Source organism: Anser anser (assembly GCF_964211835.1).
Source record: "Anser anser genome assembly, chromosome: 6".
NCBI classification, from domain to species: Eukaryota; Metazoa; Chordata; class Aves; order Anseriformes; family Anatidae; genus Anser; species Anser anser.
This window is the reverse complement of record NC_139726.1, coordinates 40,164,248-40,183,416: the sequence shown is the minus strand read 5'-3', so window position 1 is coordinate 40,183,416 and position 19,169 is coordinate 40,164,248. Positions and strand designations below refer to the sequence as shown.

Genomic DNA, 19,169 nt, shown 5'->3' with positions numbered 1-19,169 from the left:
TAGCATTGGCTGTTACACAAAAACAGCAAAACTTGGTTGAGAATTTTGGTACTAGGCTTTTTTTGGACCTTTTTTGTTTTCAGATTTTGGCCTAAGCTAGTGAGTCAATCACACTTCCCTAGCTGCCAATGCACAGTTATTTAGCACATGGAAAGCAAACTTCAGTGTCTTTTATAATTAGTCAAACCTTAAGACATTAAGCCTCAACCTTATGCCCAATACAGGTGGACTGGGAGCTCGGATGTAGTCAGTGTAAGCAGTGCTCCTTGTCTATCACTGTTCAGCTTCAACATAATTGCAGAATTGCCGTTTTGCACCTCAGTACCTAGCCATTTAGTAATGTCCTCCCCAAGGCTGAACTCTGCCTGTCTTTACTGCTCAGCCAGGACGTTTCATTTTGTTTGCTGCAGTTTCTAGCTCCTGCCAAGGAAGGCAGTGTTAAGGATAGCCAGCAGAATCCAGCTTTCAGAGGACAGTTCATACAGATGCTTACAATGTGCATTTCTTACTACAACAAAAGAGCATACAATCAGAATGCAGCGCAAGCTTCTTGACTAAAATCATCTTCTATCTGGTATTTGCCAAAGATTTTATAGCAAAAAGTCTGTTGACTTTAGGATTGGGAAACAACCAAATAAAAGCTTCAGGACTGGACCAGCTCACCTCCTATGTCAGATTTCTGTCCAGTGACACAAATGGGATAATACCACAGTAGGGCAAAGGATAGGATCCATGTTCAACACCAATCCAGGAGGGAACTACAGTAAATGAAGAACAGCTGCAGTGAGGAAGAAAACTTATAAATGCTGTGTGGTCTTTTCAAAGAGAAAAATTGTTCTTGAAGGCTCTCACAGCAGAGAGCATACAACGCAATCAGACATACAACTGGCACTGCTTCAATTTCAGCCAGCATGAAATAGCATGGTTTAAAAAAGAAAACTGTTTGCTGTAAGTCTTAAAGGACCTGAATATCAATAATTCACTTCTTTTACCCGATACAAACTCTTCTGGCTCCATGATGGATGAGCTAGAGCATCAAGATAGGCATCAGACTCTTTACAAACAAGTTTTTTTAAAACAAGTCCACAGGTAAAAAGTCTTTAAGTATCTTTACTCCCCTAACAGTGACCTGTCATTATTTCAGTCCATTATTCCTGCTATCTCAATACCAGCCAGTATTTTCTTCTCAATGCATTACAGGCCTGATCCATTTGCTACTGACCAAACTTCAGCTGGAATGGACCTGTAACACAGACATACATGAACCATATGGCACTAGAAACTTAACACCACACAGTTAAACACATTGCATCTCACTAGATGGGAAACCTCTCTCAGAAGTTCACTGTCTAAACCACCAGACTCTCTGTAAATGCAAAATAGAGAGGACTGAGTTGTGGGCACTGCTAAAGCACTAGCACTCAGACAGCTAGCATCAGGCAATGCTTTTCTGCTTCCCACAAGAATTGCTGCCTGCTTCCTACCACGTCCATACTTTTGATAGATCCTTCCACAGTTTGTTTACATAGATGTGGGTTTTTTCCTCCTCAATCTCTGGGTGATCTCAGGTATCTCCAATTATTTTAGCCTTCTCTGCTCTCAGAAACAGTAAGAGAAATTCTGTAACTCAGTCTAGGCCCGCAGTTAATGACTCTAGCAGACTTATGAAACCTTTTTACTGCTTATGAAGAAACTCATCCACATGTAAAGTTTCCAGAAAAACCTTATCTGGGGAATTAACTTCATTTAAAAAAAAAAAAAACACAAAAACACAAACAACCCCCAACACAATGGCCATCTCAATTTTTTTCTCTTTCAGCCTGAGGGTGACTAAAAAAAGATATTTTTCATTTCACAGAGATTCTTCCGTGAGACAGGGATGACAACAGAACAGCTACCCAGGCACTTATGCTACATTCAGTTCCCAGTGTCCATATACTTTGTCAAGATTGGCTAACTGGATTTGAGATGAGGATTTTCACTGAAACACATGAGCCCATGAGTCAAAATTATCCTCCTAAGGACAGGACTTCTGAGGCTACATTCAGAAATATTCAAAATGACATGAGATCATCAGCCAACAGTTAAGCCAGTTCTTCATTATCATCATTAATAAATGAAATATTCTCTAATGCATTCCAAGCTAAGCTGTGGCCTTTTCCCTACCCTCAAAGGATGCACGTAAAGCATATCTACAAGGCAGTTTACCAGCTGCAGCTAGCAAGACAGATAAGTCTACTTGATGGCACAAACCGTTATTTGTTATTCTATACTTCTAGCCAGGATTCTAGCTTCTGAACTTAATGAGTTTGTGCAGAATCCTAGAATTAGTCCAATAAACTGACAAAAACATATTTTAAATAGAAAGCTTTTGTGAGTAGCCAAGTGAAATACTTGATGAAAAAAATGATCATTAAATAAGCTGCAGAGGATTTACAGTTCTGTTTTTTTTTGGATCTATACAGTAGACCAGTCCATAAACTGGAACTTTTTAAAGAAAAAGAACAGAACAAAACACATTTGCTTTGCTTTATTTGAGAGTTGTGGGAATGATGGTAACCAAGCAACATCACAAAGCTGGAGAGCCCTGGTTAAGGCAATCACTGATACCCTGATGAGCCAGGATATGCCTAGAGGAGCTTTGGGAGCTCCATTTTTATACACTTCAGGGGCCTCCACAGATCTTAAGACAACTGAGAAAGAGTCCATACACTCTGCGGACTCTACACATCTCCCACACCTGTGTGAAAACTGCCTCTCCTCTTAATTGAATTCTGCTGCCACTTCAAGTCCATTGTGAGTTTTACTTGCCAATTTTGCACACTGAAAGGCCAAGCTGCCAGAAAAACTTGCTTTTATAGAGGTTAGGCAACTCAAAAATAATGTCTCAGCGTAAGTGGTGACAAGTTAAAAATAAGCTCCACAGATTTATTACAATATTCAGTGCAGACCCCTGTAAATATATGTACGTTAGCTTACACAAAATAATCTTATAATTAATTCTAAAAGATGATAAAAAACACAACTAAGTTCAAAAAAAATCCAGTGTCATTTTCTGGGCAGAAACTATCCTCCCATTCATCTCTACTAAATCAGAACAATTAAGCATTTTACAACTTCCACGATTAATGGCAGCTGGAATACCTCATTCTCAATTACCATACTATCACCACTGTTTTCAAATTGGCACATCCACCATGTAATCTGTCTTCAGCCTTCCAATAGAAGAACAGGAGCTTATGAAAGGATTAGCACTTCATATTTTGCACACTCAAGTGAAATCAATCATGCCCTCTGTCTCAAATATTTTTTTTCCAGCACTTTATGAAGCTTTTTTTTTTTTCAACTGACCCAAAACTAAAGTAAACATTTTATTACTAACAATACCAGTGTGTATATTTTGGTATATATATGTATTTCAAGACAATCATAATCTGACAAACAAAATAATACATACAAGATGTTTTTAAAAAAGTTGGTTAATTGCTTATCTAAATAAACAGTAGGCAGTGAAAATGTATTCGAGAACACGTGCTTTTCACAGAATGAGGTACAATTTCAGGACACAAAAAAGGCACCTACTGAACATAATCAGTGCAAGGTGGATAATGTATCAGTGCTGTGAACGGTGAGCTTATGGTGCAATTTAGTAGACAGCATTACAGAAATTAAATGGCACAGGTATGACAGTGAGATCAGCACTAAAAGCAACATAATATAGGTACAGCAGGTATGCTTAACACATGGAATATGCAGATGCTGTGCAATCTGCAGGGGTTGACCAAAAAGCTCAATCCTGAGGAACAGATTTACAACTTTTCCTGATGCTAACACCCAGCTGATACTGGGTTTTACTGTCTGCTACCAACTAAGTGACCAAAATATACCTAAATGACCCAACTAGAGACTGCACCTAGAAACGTCCCATCCAAGTTACACTGGGACATAGAGAGAGGGGGGCTTCAAGAAACTTGGTCTACTGCCACCACCCTTGCTGTACTTGTGAGAAACATCACAAGAGGAACAGGAAGAGCAGAACCTTTCATTGATACTAAATCACGTCACATCTACAGTGTTGAGAGTCCACTTTTCTAACAACCTAGAGGACATGAAGCACGAAGAAGGAGTAGGGATTGCACCTGGCAATCCCTACTGACAGGACGCCCAGAAGAGAGATGCACACAGCATCACGCTTGGGAGCAAGCACTGCATCCTGCTCTGAGAGCACCCACTCTGCTCAAGAGCCAATGGGATCCCTCCAGTCTGCTCCACCTCACTCCATTCTGATTTCTGGAAAGGAGGAGGACTGAGAACTCCCAGCCAGATGTCCTCTAAACTGTTTCACACCACTCTTTCCTTCCGACAAAGAGCTGAACAGAACCATGAAGCATGTGCCCTAGGTTTTATATTATAGAGCACCTGGGATTAGATACACTCCTTCTAACATAAAAGTCCACTCTTTACTTCCCTCCATGTAGAATGGGAAAATACCCTCTTTTCTTGTTGCATACAAATTCTAAGAATGGGACCATAATGAAAAAATGTATAACAAAATCAATTTACAAATATAGCTTTAGATTCTTCTGAAGTTTTAATAGGAAGGAGGAGCAAAATTACCCAGGGGATCTTGGCCAAATTCAGTCATGAGTATAATGAGATCTCATTCCTGTGTGGTATTTCAGATCACAAAGGAAAGCATGCAGAGCTCTCACAGCCCTGAGACCCAAGGATCCATGAAACACTAACTTATGCCATTTCATGGGAATGACATATGAATAACAAAATAACCTCTAAAGTTTTGGAGCAAAATGTTCATATTGGAACTTATTGTTTCTTTGATTAAAGTGTGTTGGCCTAGGCTTCAGCTGAAATGCTTGTGTCAGTCCTTTACTTATGAAGGATTTTTGCTAATATAAAGCAAAAATACAGCTTTCTTTTCTGCAAATGAGCTTGGATAAAAGTAAGTACTGGTACAAATCTGGAATGTCTCCAGTGAACTCAGATCCACCCTATGCTAAAGGAAATCATAGCTTGGCTGAGTTTATTGGCATAGCACCCCCTGTATGGATCGCTGATTCAGAATTGCAGTCTGTACTTACTTTCCTAGAAACAAACACATATTTACTGTTGACCCTACCTCAGCAACTGGCTTATAACTTGGCACATCTGCTCTAAGTGTCTTTGGTATAACAACTGTGAAGTTTGTTTCAGCAATATCCACAAGACATAGTCTGCATACTTTATGGTACACTGAATAAAAAGAAATGACATGCTACATTTAATGACAAAGTTGTTTGGAAGACACTTATATGCATGCAACGTGGCCAAGCTACCATCTCTAATCCAACCTTTGCTTTAAGAACTATTATACTTACACTTGTTTCAGATTTTTGAACTCATAGTACATTGACATACGAAGTATATTGATGCTACATGTTTTTCCATTTTATGCCCTAAAATTGTTGCTTGTTTATGTAGAATAGGGGAGGAACACAATAGAAACAAATATAGCTACAACCTACCTTTCTTGTTCCTATGGTCTCTTAACTTTCATAGACAGAGCTGCATGGATATTCTCTGCTCACATCACCGATGAAATGAACTCAACGTAATCCTTTTAACCACAGTTCTCAGTATGAGTAAATGAGGCTTTCATATGTCAGTAAATCTATTAACATTTGAAGCAGATTTCAGACGCACATGCTGCCTGACCACCTTGCATTGACCTCAATGGGCCAACATGCTAAAAACCAGAATTTACCTCAGCCACATTAGTGTTCTTCACCTTCAGTTCTGAAGTATGCTTCTGTTCTCCAAGTGAATTACTAGAGCCAATGAATTTGATGAGCCATACAAGCAACTCCTGGTGTATGTTCAGGACTACAGCACACTGTAAAAGTAGAATTAACCGAGGTACAAAACAGGAGTGAAATGCCTACATCTTTTCACATCCTGTATATAATCAAATGTTTCGTTTAACACACAACATACTAACATCAAACTGTTAGTATTCAATGGACTGAAAGTCCATTGTTGCTACTCTTCATCATTATTTCCTGCAGTATCTGATTAGGGTTCCTAAAGGCCTGTGAGACCCTCTAGATGAGAAATGGTGTTTTAGGTACATGCTACTATGAATGCAGAATATTAAGAGCAGTGAATCAAGGTGCTACCAGGAGACTCACAGTAGAAGAGTACAGGCACATGGGCTGCTGCACAATCCAAACCACTTGTTGCAGTGGGAGGAAACCATCAGGAGCTGCTGAGTCAACAGCATTTGATAGCCATGGAAAACTGTTGCATGTCTAGCCCTAATCCATTTCACAGCGAAGCTGTAAGACTTGCAGAAAGACACTGTCACCCTCAGCTTGTGAACTGCTCCCTGTATTTCCCCTTGCATAGTATCTCCACAACATGGAGGAGTCTCCTGGCTCTTCATCCCTGCTCCCATGGCCAGGAAGACCTTCCATGTCAACATGTATGATGCTTTATATTAGCCACAGATGTTAATACAGTGCCAGTTTGGATAGAGGAAAAAAAATGAGGTGCCCTCATCAGCTTTTAATCAAAACAAGATATCTCATTATATTGATAGATGTTCAGAAAAGTATGCATCAGGATATCCGGTCTTGAGTCTCAGTTCTTACCTTTACTATTTACAAGATTCAGATCATTTTATCCAGGGAAACAATACTCCTGGCTTTCACAGGACCCTAATTTGTATTGCTCCTGGAAGTTTATGATTGGCCTCAGGGTCAGAAGCCATTTGTGGTTGGGGCATTTTTAGAAGAGTTTTTTCCTTCCGTGTGTTCAGGTACAATAGTTCCAGCAAACAATAACAGTAAGACTCATTCAACATTTTCTGAACAGTGCTATGAATTTGTTGCAACTTTCCAATTAAAACAGATTTTGAGTTAAAATACAGCAATACAAGTATTTTTCATTAGTTAAAATATACAACTGCTGTCACTGGCAAGTGCTCAGCATTAAACCTATACTTGAAGCTACAGAATTGCCAAATGAGTGAAACAATCTCTACCTGATCTGCAAATGGCTGAAATCCACATGCAAAGTACAGAGGGGACAGGTGAGAGAACAACAACAAAAATACCTGTAACTGAGCAACAGGCTGATCAGAGACTGATCAGAAACTGGGCAAGAGTGCTCCGTTCTTCACAGACCCAGACCTTCAAAATAAAATGATGCAGTATCATGATACTAAAGACTTAGAAACTCATGTCAGAAACTCATCTCTAGGGGGCAGGTAAACTCAGTATCTGCAGGAAGAGTTATGATTAATTGCATTAGGTGCATTTTGGATATCTAACATGCAATACTTAAAAACAGTAAAGGAAACGCAGGTTGGCAAGGAAGGAACAAAAGGTAATGCAATGTATCAAGAGCAGAGATGGGAGAAAAACAGATGGATTACTAGACTAGTGCCTGAGCCATCAGAGCACATTGGTTCTGGGATAAGAGGTCCTTAGTACAACCTTGGACAGGCCAGGCTTAAACACCAAAACTGTATGATTTAGGTAACCACTGAAACAATCTCATTTATATTTTTATTCAGTTTTGCATTTTTTCAGTTTTGCATTTTATAAACAATTCTCTATCCCATTCCCATCCACACTTTAACATGAGAAGGACAGCAACAATTCAGCTTTATGCATGCATCAGAAGAACTGAACCCCCAAATTTCACCTTGTAGCTCACTTTGCACTAGAATTTGATCACTTTTAGAGTGTTTATAGTGCAAGATTTCCATGTGATTTTTGCATGTGCTGAATATAACATATTACAGCCGTTTCCATCTTGTGGTTGCCACTGTTGCTGCAGGACTACATCCCTCCTCTAAATATAAAGGCAGAGATGGTTGCATGGGACTATGGAGCCTGTTGGTAACACGATTTCCAGGAATGAGTTTAAAAGGTAGAAAAAGGAAAACAAATTTTTTTTGTTTTAAAGTCCTGCACTCTAAGAATTGAAACTTTATACACTTTAGTTACTTTAATTATATTTTCTCTAAAATAAAGAAGGGAGAAGAAACACAATTTTCTTCTATTTTTTTTTTAATGCACTACAAACATTCTGTATGGAAAAGGCATTTTATGTGGGGTGTAGGTAGGAGGGAGGCAATTATTTTAATCTCTCATATCTAAAAATAGTAGCAACAGGACAGCCATTCATCATTGCATTAGGCCATATTAATTTGTTTGTCACCAATTCCCTATGATCAATGTCAAAACTTCCAGCTTAAGGAAGAAAAGGAAAAACTCAGAGTGCAGTCTTCTGCCACAACTGACCTGTCCCTCCCCAACCCAAAAACAAACGTAATGCAAATGCAAAAAAGAAATACGAACTATAATAGAGCACAGTACATAACATTAGCCTTCTAAGAAACAAACGTGAAACTCCTGATGGGTTTTCCTTCAGCACTGATGCCTTATGGTTAAGTAACAGAAATTTAAGGAAAACCTTCAAGCTTAGGGTATTCCTAAATATATCTATAATATTATATTAAAAATACGTCAAAATAATTAAAAGCCTCAAGACAAAACATAGTATTCTAATAGGATGTAAAATCCAACTGATTATCAGAAATACCATTAACTAGTCTTTACACACCTGACATTTAAGTAAGAAGAGATTTCTGAAAATATAGACTTTCCTGAGGATACTACTGTGACCTCAATTTTACTACTATATCATCATGGGAGGGTAAGGGATAGAGCCATGAATTGAAAAAAAAAAAAAGAACAAAATGATTCTAAATGATAATTCAGAAACTGACCAAGGCAGAGCCCTGGAGGAAGCCCAGATGAAAGGCAATGTAGCCATGGCTGGACAAGATCCTTGGGCTAGGTTGCTTAACAAGCATTACTTAAACCAATAGAACAGAGATCTGCATGGTCTTCCCCCCCACCCCCTCTTCTTGTTTCACCTAAGTGACAAACTCAGAAACTGGCAAATCAATACCTGCACAACTGGAAATTGAATCCCACAGCTTTAATGTCACAGAAAAAATTAAGAAACTAAAAATTTTCAGCAACGCACCCAAGTTTGCAGAGATCTAGGTATTGCTTTGGCCCTACCATTTATATACACATATTGCATATGAAATGGAGTTGCACAGACATTTTTGTAACAGCTTTGAAAGATGCTTTATACAAGTAGTTCTTTTCTGGTGGCTTGTCATTTTGGTGGAACAATCGTTGGATGCTCAATGCACTTAAGCTGCTTATGTTTCTCACAGAGGAATGCTCACATCTGTCAGTAATCGCATGAATGTTATCATATGGCTGCTAACATTTACTTGTTAGGACCCTAGGAGCAGTTCTTGGCTTCTCCTTTCAAGGAATTATGAGAACTTGATTACTTCATGCGACTTCAGGCAGACTTTTTTTTTTTTTTTTTTTACAAATTATCAACCTGAGTTCATTTAGCCACTTTGAGTCAAAATTGCCAACTTCCGAGTTACTCTTATTTTGTTTTAAAAACAACAACAAAAATCCTGGATTCTCATCAAAAGCAGCCAGACTTCTGGATGGCTTGAAATTTCAGCGTATGCTCCAAGTATGGAAACGGCATTCCAAACAATCTTGGGAAACAGCTAGGAAAGGCAAGGGCTGGGTCCCATTTCTTTCTATTGAACCTGATGCAGGATCAAGCTGTGTGATGATAAATCTGCTTGACCCTTTTAATGAAGAAACCACACAAAATTTGAAACTGATGTAAAAAAAGCATCTAGTGTCAGACTGGAGTAAATCCCACCATCTTTGTTTCATTCCTGGTGTACAACAGTACAGATCATACACACACTTCCTTAGACTTCCTTGTATCACGTGTACTGAAATCTTAGCAGATTCCAGAGAGGGCTGAAAACGAGCAGCTGATACATTTCTACCTTGTTCCTATCATGACTGCTCAACAAACATTTCCTTTGACTACACAGTTTATTTGTATACCTATGACTTTTTTTTGTGTGTGTGTGTGGTTTTGCATGTTTTAAAAAAACAACAGAAAACAACTTTCACCCCTGAACAAGTACCTTTCTACATCTGCATTAACATGGTCACTTAATAATTGATGTCTTCTATCTTAAGTAGTCCATCTGCTGTTCAAGAGCCCATGTAACTCTGTATTTTCCATTTCAATTAACAGCAAATTCTTTCCCAAAGCTTTTTTCCATGTCAGTACTACAATCTGAAATTGTCTGAAAAATGCAGTGAAAACCCATGAAGACCATGGCAGAAGACTTTAAACTTGCAAAAAGAAAAGGCTTTTTTGGAGTCTGGTACCAAGTTAGTTTAAAAAAAAATAAAATGGTACGCTCGGCAACAGTCATTCCAAAGCACATTGGCTGCTAGCTGGTGCCAGCTCCAGTGGTTTTCCCATGCTTGCCATAAGGCCTGCAGGAGAAATGCAGCTCTGCAAGAGCCTTTCTCCCATACACGTGTAATGAAGATGCTTCACCACACTCCTACCTTACAGTCCAAGATTTAAAAATGAGTTGTCTTCACACAGGTCTTTTGTTATCACAGAACATGGTACTTGCTATGGTGCTGTTTGACCATTTCCCTCTATTAAATCACTATTGAAGAAACCTCAGGCAGCTCAGTGATGATGCAGAGCCTGATAGTCAGAGTTCACCCTAGAACAAGCACTATATCATGATCTAAGATGCCCATTTTTTGTCATAAGTAACAGTAATCTTGAGACTTTTCTTTTTACTTTACAGAATCTTTAATATCAGGCTCAGCTGCTATCTAAAGAGAAGGTACTATTTTCAAGAGAGAGCACACTTAAGATACCACTTAATGTTTTAGTTGTTATCAGTTTAATTAAGAATTGCATTTACTTTGCCTTATTCCTTTAATATGATGCAACAATAGTAATAACTAACCTTTTACCATTTAATAGACCTTGCAACTGCAAGATGATTCCTCTTCCATTTAATATGTCCCTTGCAATAGCTTAAGTAATCTGGTTTTCTCTTTGGCAACTCATTAAAACGCATTGGAAGGTAACACCATTCACCTGCAGTCTGATTTTTGGAGGACCTGATTAAACACAATTCAAATTAAAACTTTGTGCTCAACATCTCTGAAAATCCAGCACCAGGACAGCAATTAGAAGCTTCCCACCTTTCCTACTGGATTATGTGCGGAGTAAGTAAAAATAATCAGGGTCAGATACAGTGTAACTTCAGAGAAGGAAATCATGTTAAAATGCTACCACAGGAATCTTAGCTCATCCCATTAGCGAAGAGAAAGGCGACCCATCATACACTGCTGATGGCAGTGTAATGGATGATTTTACATACATGACCATCTGTTGCCAGGTTAGGCAACAGCAGAGTGACTTTCCAGAATGCCAAACTGTCTGCCCGTGTTCAGAATTTCCTTGTTTTTGTAGGCTTCCTCATTACAAAATAAAATATGATTCTTCACATTATAGAGCACCTTTCATTGCAACACACTCTATGGACTGCAAACACGCTCACAGAGCTGACAGAAGTTTCAGGACCAAGCACTGCATAAGCACCGGAGCACCTGAGTGAGAGGCAGCACGCTGCTGCAACCTGCTCCACAGCTGCCTCTTGTGCAGTACTCCTGGGGAAGGAAATAGTGCTCAACCCGCCCTCACATCAGAAGGGCTGCAGAACTGCTAACATATGTGGAGCACTGACAGAGCCTTAGTGTGAAATGTTTCCCCAGGAACTAACTTGCAGAGGACCTAAATTTCACTTATTTCAGACAGAAGAAGGGCTTCAGCTTCTCATGACAGGAAAGAATTGAGAGGTTACATGCTGTTCTGTGCTGCAGACCCAATACATCATTGATGCTTCGAGGGTTAGAACCATCTCGTACTAAAAAGTAACTGCATAACAAAAAAATAGCAGAATTTAATAAAAAACTAAAAAGATCATAAGATACAAAATTTACACCAGTATCACAAAAGTGCAACTTCACTGGTGTCAATTTCCTGACTGAAGCATGTGCCAGACAAGTTGTGACACTATCCACAGTCCCCTTTCACACAGAGATAAACATTAGCAAGTCAGAGATCTTCTACTGTAAAGCTGCTTGTCTGTTCAGCCCAATGTTTCCCCCACACACCACTGTTCAGAAGGTTATTTTACCTCTTTTAGGATAAAATATTTTTTGCCACATAAAAAAATCTCATTGCAGCTACTGTGATCAACTCTACGCCGTGTTCTCTAGCCTGCTGACCCACCAGCAATCTGGTAACAAATCAGCATGTGTAGGTCAGTAAGGCACAAGAGAATGGACATTAAAGACAGGTGTGCAGTTTTAGTAACAGAGAACAAGTGAAAAACTTTTTATTGAGCAACAAGAAAGCAATGATAGTGGGGCAAACTTGCCTTGTGGATTTCAGTGAGCATAAGCCCCATAAGAATCGGGCTCACTATCAGACATATGAATCAGTGCAAGACCATCATTTCCATTAGATCCTTAACTATGTGGCCATACCTGAGGAAGATCCTTATCTGTCACTCACTCCCATTATAGCCAGACAAACCCTGATCTTGTACTACCATTACACAGAAAAGATCTTCCCTGTAATCCCCCCCCTCTTCCTCTCACCTCACAAGCTTTCATTTCCACTGGAGTATCTAAACATATAAGGTTGAAAACCTCGTGTCCTCTGACTGCCAGTGCTCCTTCTAGCCTGCAGGATCTTCCACTCTCACCAGGGCTCTTTCCAACCACCATCGTCTGCTCTCTTCACACAAAGGCATCTAGGCACTCTTCTTACACAGCAGCTGCTCTAGTTCACATGCACTTCCCTCACTTAGCAGACCTCTTCAGGGCACCACTGGCAGATCCTTCTCTTGTCCTACCCATGCTACAGCTCCATGCATCCAATACTCCAGCTGATCTTCCAACTCCTTTCTGTTGTTCTTATCCTTATCTTTCAACCTATCTGCCTCTGTTGGCCAGATGTATCATTCATTCCTTTCTGGCTTCTACCATGTTTGTTACCAATGTAATTTGGCTGTAGTGAAAGAAGAAAACCCTCAAGTTCTTCACAGATTTTCATGAGAAATATGTTTCCCTCTTCCAGTGCAGTAGCAAAGCAGCTGCAGTACATGGGAACCCTCAGGAGTTGTGGAAGCCTCTCCACCCAAGTGCTGTGCAAGCACTCTGTCTCCATGCTATCGCACTCCTCATCAGCTCCAGAGCAAGGAACACACAAGCTCTCATCCTAACACGAAAGCACAAATTCATTCCAACAGCTTAACAGACCAGCCAGCTCAAAACAATTTTCAGCCAGCACTAAGTTATTATTGGAAAACACAACTAGCAAAAAAGGCAACACTTTATTCAGACTGAGTCCTAAAGATCACTAAATCAAATTCTGTACAGGCTGGTATTACTGCATAAGATAGTTATTCCCTCCATCAATACAGTACGGAGGAGTCCCACAGTGATGCCATTTTGAGACTTGTAAGTTTTTCCATGGCTAGCATAAACCACAGTCTCTGAACACGTTTCCACTCAATCTGAGTACTACCATACCAAGACTGCAAATGTAGGGTTTTTAGTGCCTTTAGCTATACTCACACAGGACACTCGTTTAAACATTAAAAGTGGATGGCTTAAGTGTAACGCAGAAGTGGAAGCCACACATTGGACGTGTGTGTAAGCCAGCATATACTGAAAGCTTTTCTTATTTACACATTATGAAGTAATTCAGTCTGAAATGACCATTTCAGTACATGCTTGAGCTTACAGTCATCTGAAGCCCAAACACTTTCTTGGCAGTTTTATCTAAATTCATAAGGAAGTCTCAAGTTCTGATCTACCCCCCCTTTAGCTGCCAGCATGCATCAGCCTTCAGCAGCAATAAAAAGCTGTGCGTTTCTCTGCACCACAGAGAATACTCAGGCAGATGTCCTGATGTTGAAGCTTCAGGGCAAGCTGTGCACATGCTTCTAACACAAATCAACCAGGATCCAGAAGAGCTACCAACCTTGAGAAAAATCTAACACAAACGCTATCTTTTGGTGCTGTTCCAGATAAGATCCAGAACACCATAAATCCTTGCACAGATTTTGCACAAGGATAGGACAACAAATACCAGGCTAACTGCCCCGAATGGGGGGCGTGTGTTTATAACAACTCAGTGAGACTGTACTGCTGATACAACAGTCGTAACAGAGCTTCTTTAGAGCTAACTCAAAACATACCCACAACTTTCCAGGATAATCACATTTCCAAGAAATCACTCACTGTCCACTTGGCCATGCACAGCACAAGCAGATAATATTGTTCCACACCACTGAGGACATAGAATAGCATCAACCACCTCAAAAGAACACAGTTCATGGAAACATCAGGTTTAATTTACCTAACACTTAGGGGGGGAAAAAAAAAAAGGAACAGACCTTTCACCAACGAACATTAAACTAAAAAACATACCAGTTGACACAGACGAAAATCTGTCTCCAACTGTGAGCAGCAGCACGTTGGTATTCACAAACAGGTGAAGCTTCTTTGAACTCTTACCTTTTCAATACTTGAAAGATTAGATTTACCAGTAATTTAAGCACTGGATACAGTACACAACCATACTCTTATTTTTTTTTCAGTCAGCAAACCACTAGAGAGATTACTGAAAGGCCTATTATGAAGGCCAATCACTATCCTTTTCTTGAATGACCACATGAAAATCAGTGACCATTCCACAATGGATTGAAAGGGCCTTTTGTCTGAAGGAAAAGGACAAGGAGTCACAAAGTATTGCAGATTCATTTGTAACTCATGCTCTTGAAGAAACTGTATAGCTTCAGTAAAGAGCAAACCCAGAAAAGAACTGGCTTTGAAAACATTATGCCACAACCCTTTCCTACTATGTATATGCCAAGCATATTTTTTGGATTGCTTCTTTCATATTACTAAAAGACAGACAGGCATTCTATATTAGTTGTTTTACAAGATAAGTTGAAAATGCATGCAGAGTTTTGACTTTATTCCAAATCCCTAATTAGGGTCTGCAGCACTATTTGCCTTGTCTAAACATAAACTCACTGGAAGCTTTTTTTTAGTTAGAGATCTAGTGTAAGTGTAATCGCACTGGGATAATAGCTGAAAGCATTGTGACTGTTGCTTAATAATCACTTAGTAATTGAGGAAATTTGCTATTACGTATGAAGTGTACGGTGGCCTCTTCATAAAAAAAGATTTTTATAATCCAGAAACCAGCATTTGGCTCTTAACTAATTTGAAAGTTTGTTTCTGAAGTCTCTTACAAAAAAGGTCAATTATGTCTGCTGACTTCTGAAAAGTAGGAAAATGTTTCGCTTCTCCCCAGCCCCAGTCACACTTTCGGTTATGCGGTTTTACATGCAAATGCACGCACACCCAAAATGGGATTTGCACACAGGAATTCATTATGGAGTTTCCAAATAAACTTCACACAGACAAACATTCAGCAGGAAAGACAGTGGAGGCTAATAAGCAAAACCTGATTTCTTCTAATCCATACCCAAAACTAGGGAAATTGCTGCACTTCCATTCAGAAACAAAAGTCACAGCTGTCAGACTTGCCCTATTCATCCATCTGTTCCACTCACATACTGTGAAACTAAACAGTCAAAAATGTCAGTTTTCGCTCTCCAGCATCCCAGAGTTCATATTCCTCGTGCTCCTACAACCCTTTCTGAAATGGAGCAATGCATTTTGTGCACACTACTGGCCAAGACACCAGGTATGAACTGGATTTAGCTCTTCTGACCATCCTATCAAATCACATCAGGCATGGAGCTGGGCTTTGGTGTATTACAAGACGGCATTACCTGAGCTTGAGGTGCTCGGAAACAAACAGGGCAAAGAGGTGTGAACTCTGCAGCCCCCTGCTAACATCAATGAAGTTCAGGGCCAAATTTTTTGATATCATAACGCTACACAATGATGCTTACAAGTAACTCTTAACAGGGGGAAGGCGATGGACTAAGATGCCAGAAGTCTAGACTAAAATAGACACTTTGCTAACAAAGTTAGCTATTTTGCAACTCTTCATTTTTGTACATGAAGGAGAAAACTTGAAGAGAAAACTCATGAACCATCTGAGGAGAGAAGAAAGGGCAGAAGGAAGGAGATAGAAACACAAGGATAGGGAAAGCACACAAAACTAGTAAGGATATAGGAGACAATAGCAACAGCAATAGGTATGAGGTCGTATTCCCCCAGAGCAGCACAGACAATAAAATCCTTCATATTAACAACAAGTTAATTACAATTTACAATCACCTACAAGTTGTTTTTCTTCCCTTGATCTCTGTGCAAAGCCTCAGTGCCTGAGTCTTCTGCTCCAAACTGTTATGTAGCTTTACTTTTAAAATCCTCCAGTGCACAGTAAGAAGTGGAGTCTGACCTTTCCTTTGGATGCGTAAAGCACCACTTCAGATTGTTCTGAGGAAGTACTTGAGGATTTTTTTTTCTTTTTTGTATTCTGCATGACTAATATTACTTAACAGTGTGCAAAGACCCTTAAGATTTGAGCCCTGAAAACATACTGGAAAATACAGTCCCTAGAACGACAACGGAGGCAACACGTGGGCAAAACAGAACACAAATATAATGATGTAGGGGAATTACCACCAAACACAGGTTAGCTGTAACTACTGACAGGCATGGCTTTGGTACTTCCACCACTGCTAGGAGAGAACGTAAAACATAAAACACTTTTCAGGCCACTGGAATCTTGTGCTTTCTCTTAAAAGTAGACCCAAACCGTAAGTTTCAGTTCTGGACAAGTATGCTCTTAAAATTTCAGAAATGGTAAGAAGGTATCCTGACATAGCCTTGTTTCCCTTTCTTTGAAAAAGCATAGGTAAGAAAAACTGATCTAGATTCAGAACCCAAACTTCCTCAACATAGAAATTACTTGGAGATGCTTGTGTTCAATTTTTAGGCTTATTACTAAATGCCAAACAAAACAGACTCAAGCACACATTCCTTCTCAGGGTCCATTAAGTTCAGAAGTAACTGCCTGGGTAAGGACTGTGGAAGCAAACCCTTCAGTTAAGGGCAGTCCTGTAAACACTTTGAAGGACATTTAATTTCCTTCATCTTAATCATAACACTTTTCTTATACAGTACAATTCCCAGAGTTGTGACCTTACCTTGTTTCATGCTTATACAGCACCTGACACAGTACAATCCTTATCTTGATTGGTGTCTCATTACATTTAACAGATCCTGCTGTTCTCCTAAATTGCCAAATTTCTTCAACTCCCTTAATGCAATTAGCAGAACACTCAAAACCCAGCAGCAGCATTCAGCTTCAGCAGGCTCTGACGAAGCCTCATAAAACTCAGCCCATTCTAACCTGGAAACCATTCCATGTTTACACAGTTTGACTGCATCCACGGAAACAATTGTGGCAGGACACAGTGTCCAGCCCACACCAGTTTAAAGACTCTAACTATTGGCATTCAACAGGTTACCTCCCAGAAGGGCTTCTTGCATGGCTAGTGCAAATGTGTTCCTGGTTAGCCCTGGCATTTTAGATGCAACACTCCTTTCCACTTTCAACGTACAAAGTCTTTAGCTAGCCTTCCTTAAATAATCATGTTTTGGATGGCATTTTATGGTTGCATCAGGAGCCCAAAGAAACAGGAGAAAGATGCTTCATAACATACACTGGTAATTCAAATAAAGTTAATAGAAAGGAATTCCCACAGAAGACTATCAGTTGCCTTGAAGCATGTAAAGCTTTTGTACATGTTCAAGCTGGAATCAACCAAACCAATGCAGGAGAATGTGACCTGGAATGAAACTGATGGAGTTTCTGAGGTACCTCTTATCTCTCCTAAAGAAAATAAGTAAAAGTGATTCAGACTGCATGATGACAAGGCTGAGGAGGAAACTTACATTATTCATTTATAGCTCAGCAAAGGAAGCATTGTATAATGATAGAAAATAAAAAGACATTGCCAGTTCTCTCTGCTTACCAACAAATTCCATGCCTAATGGCTACATTTTGCATTCACTGTAAGAAGGACAACAAATGTTAAAAAAAAAAAAAGAAAAAGCCCTATCACCTCAGCAGTCTTTTACCATGGCACAGACAAATTAAATCCTTAAACGGGTGCACTTGTGCAGGAACAGGAGCTGGGGCACAGCAACCTTCGTCCCTACCTTGCAGTAGGGTAGGTCAGGGCTCGCAGTGGCGCTCCGCAGCCCGTACAGAAACGTGAAGCAACATTTCAGGAGCAAACGCGGCGCTGGCTCAGCGCGTTTGGCTGCAAAGCCAGGCGGGGATGAAGGGCTGCGCCGGCACAGCGCCAGCTCCCATCCCGTTAATCATTTATGCCCGAAGCTGTTACTGAACAGCCTGGAGCAGCGCAGCCCAACAGGGCTCCAGCAGCGCACGGTGGCCGGCGGAGCCGCGGGCAAGAGCGATCGACTGCAGGGCTGCTCCCCGGGCACCCCGGCCCGGGGCTGAGGGGCCGAGAGGCCGGGGCCGCGCTCCCCGTGCCGCTGGAGGGGCCCGCCCGCCTCAGGGTCGCGAAGCGCTACGGAAGCGGCCGGCCTCCCCCGCCGCCACAGCGAACTCCCTGCAGGGCTCCTCACCCTCCCGGGGGTTCCGGCGCAGGTGCGGTGCGGAGGGCAGGGCAGGGCAAGGCGGCGCCTTACCTCAGAGCCGCCGGGCCGCAGCGAAGCCGTGCCGCCGCGGTAGAGGCCGAGAGGGCGGCAGCGGGGCGCGGCGGTGGCAGGGCCGGCGGCCCGCCGGGAAACGCCCCTCGCCCCGCCCCGGGCCCGCCCCGCCAACGGCCGCAACGGCCGCAACGGCCGCCGTCCCCAGGAACGGCCTTCCCGCGGCCCAGCTCCCTAACGGCGGGCCCTGTGGTGAGGAGGTTCCCCGGAGCCCCTCGCCAAGCACGGCGAAGCAAGCGTCACCGAGCGCGGCCAACCCCTGAAGCTTCCCGTCCGAGAAGGCTCCTTGGCAAGCTCCCCGGAGATAAAAATAAAAAATTACCTCAATTTTTTCAGGAATCAGTGTTTTAAAATACTGCCTAAAAGCACAAATGCATAGTCTGGGTTGTTAACCCAATGGTACAGGAGCAATAAATAACTATTCCCTTAAATTAAACACTAGAACGTGCAGATACAGCCGCACGCTTGGAACTAAAG

At 41.0% G+C, this 19,169-nt stretch overlaps 1 protein-coding gene across 6 annotated transcripts in view; it reads right to left on the bottom strand.

Annotated features, from left to right (window-relative positions):
- Positions 1 to 18,817, bottom strand: part of SPATS2L (spermatogenesis associated serine rich 2 like) — a 76,543-nt gene extending 57,726 nt beyond the window's left edge. Inside the window, exon 1 of one of the 6 annotated variants that reach the window (XM_083842575.1) lies at positions 18,672 to 18,817. The gene's annotated coding sequence lies outside the window, so the exon portion shown is untranslated. Of the gene's footprint in view, positions 1 to 18,173 lie in introns of all 6 variants that reach the window. The other 5 variants (XM_083842576.1, XM_083842580.1, XM_083842579.1 and 2 more) reach the window with 5 other exon arrangements.
- Between the last annotated feature and the right edge of the window lie 352 nt (positions 18,818 to 19,169).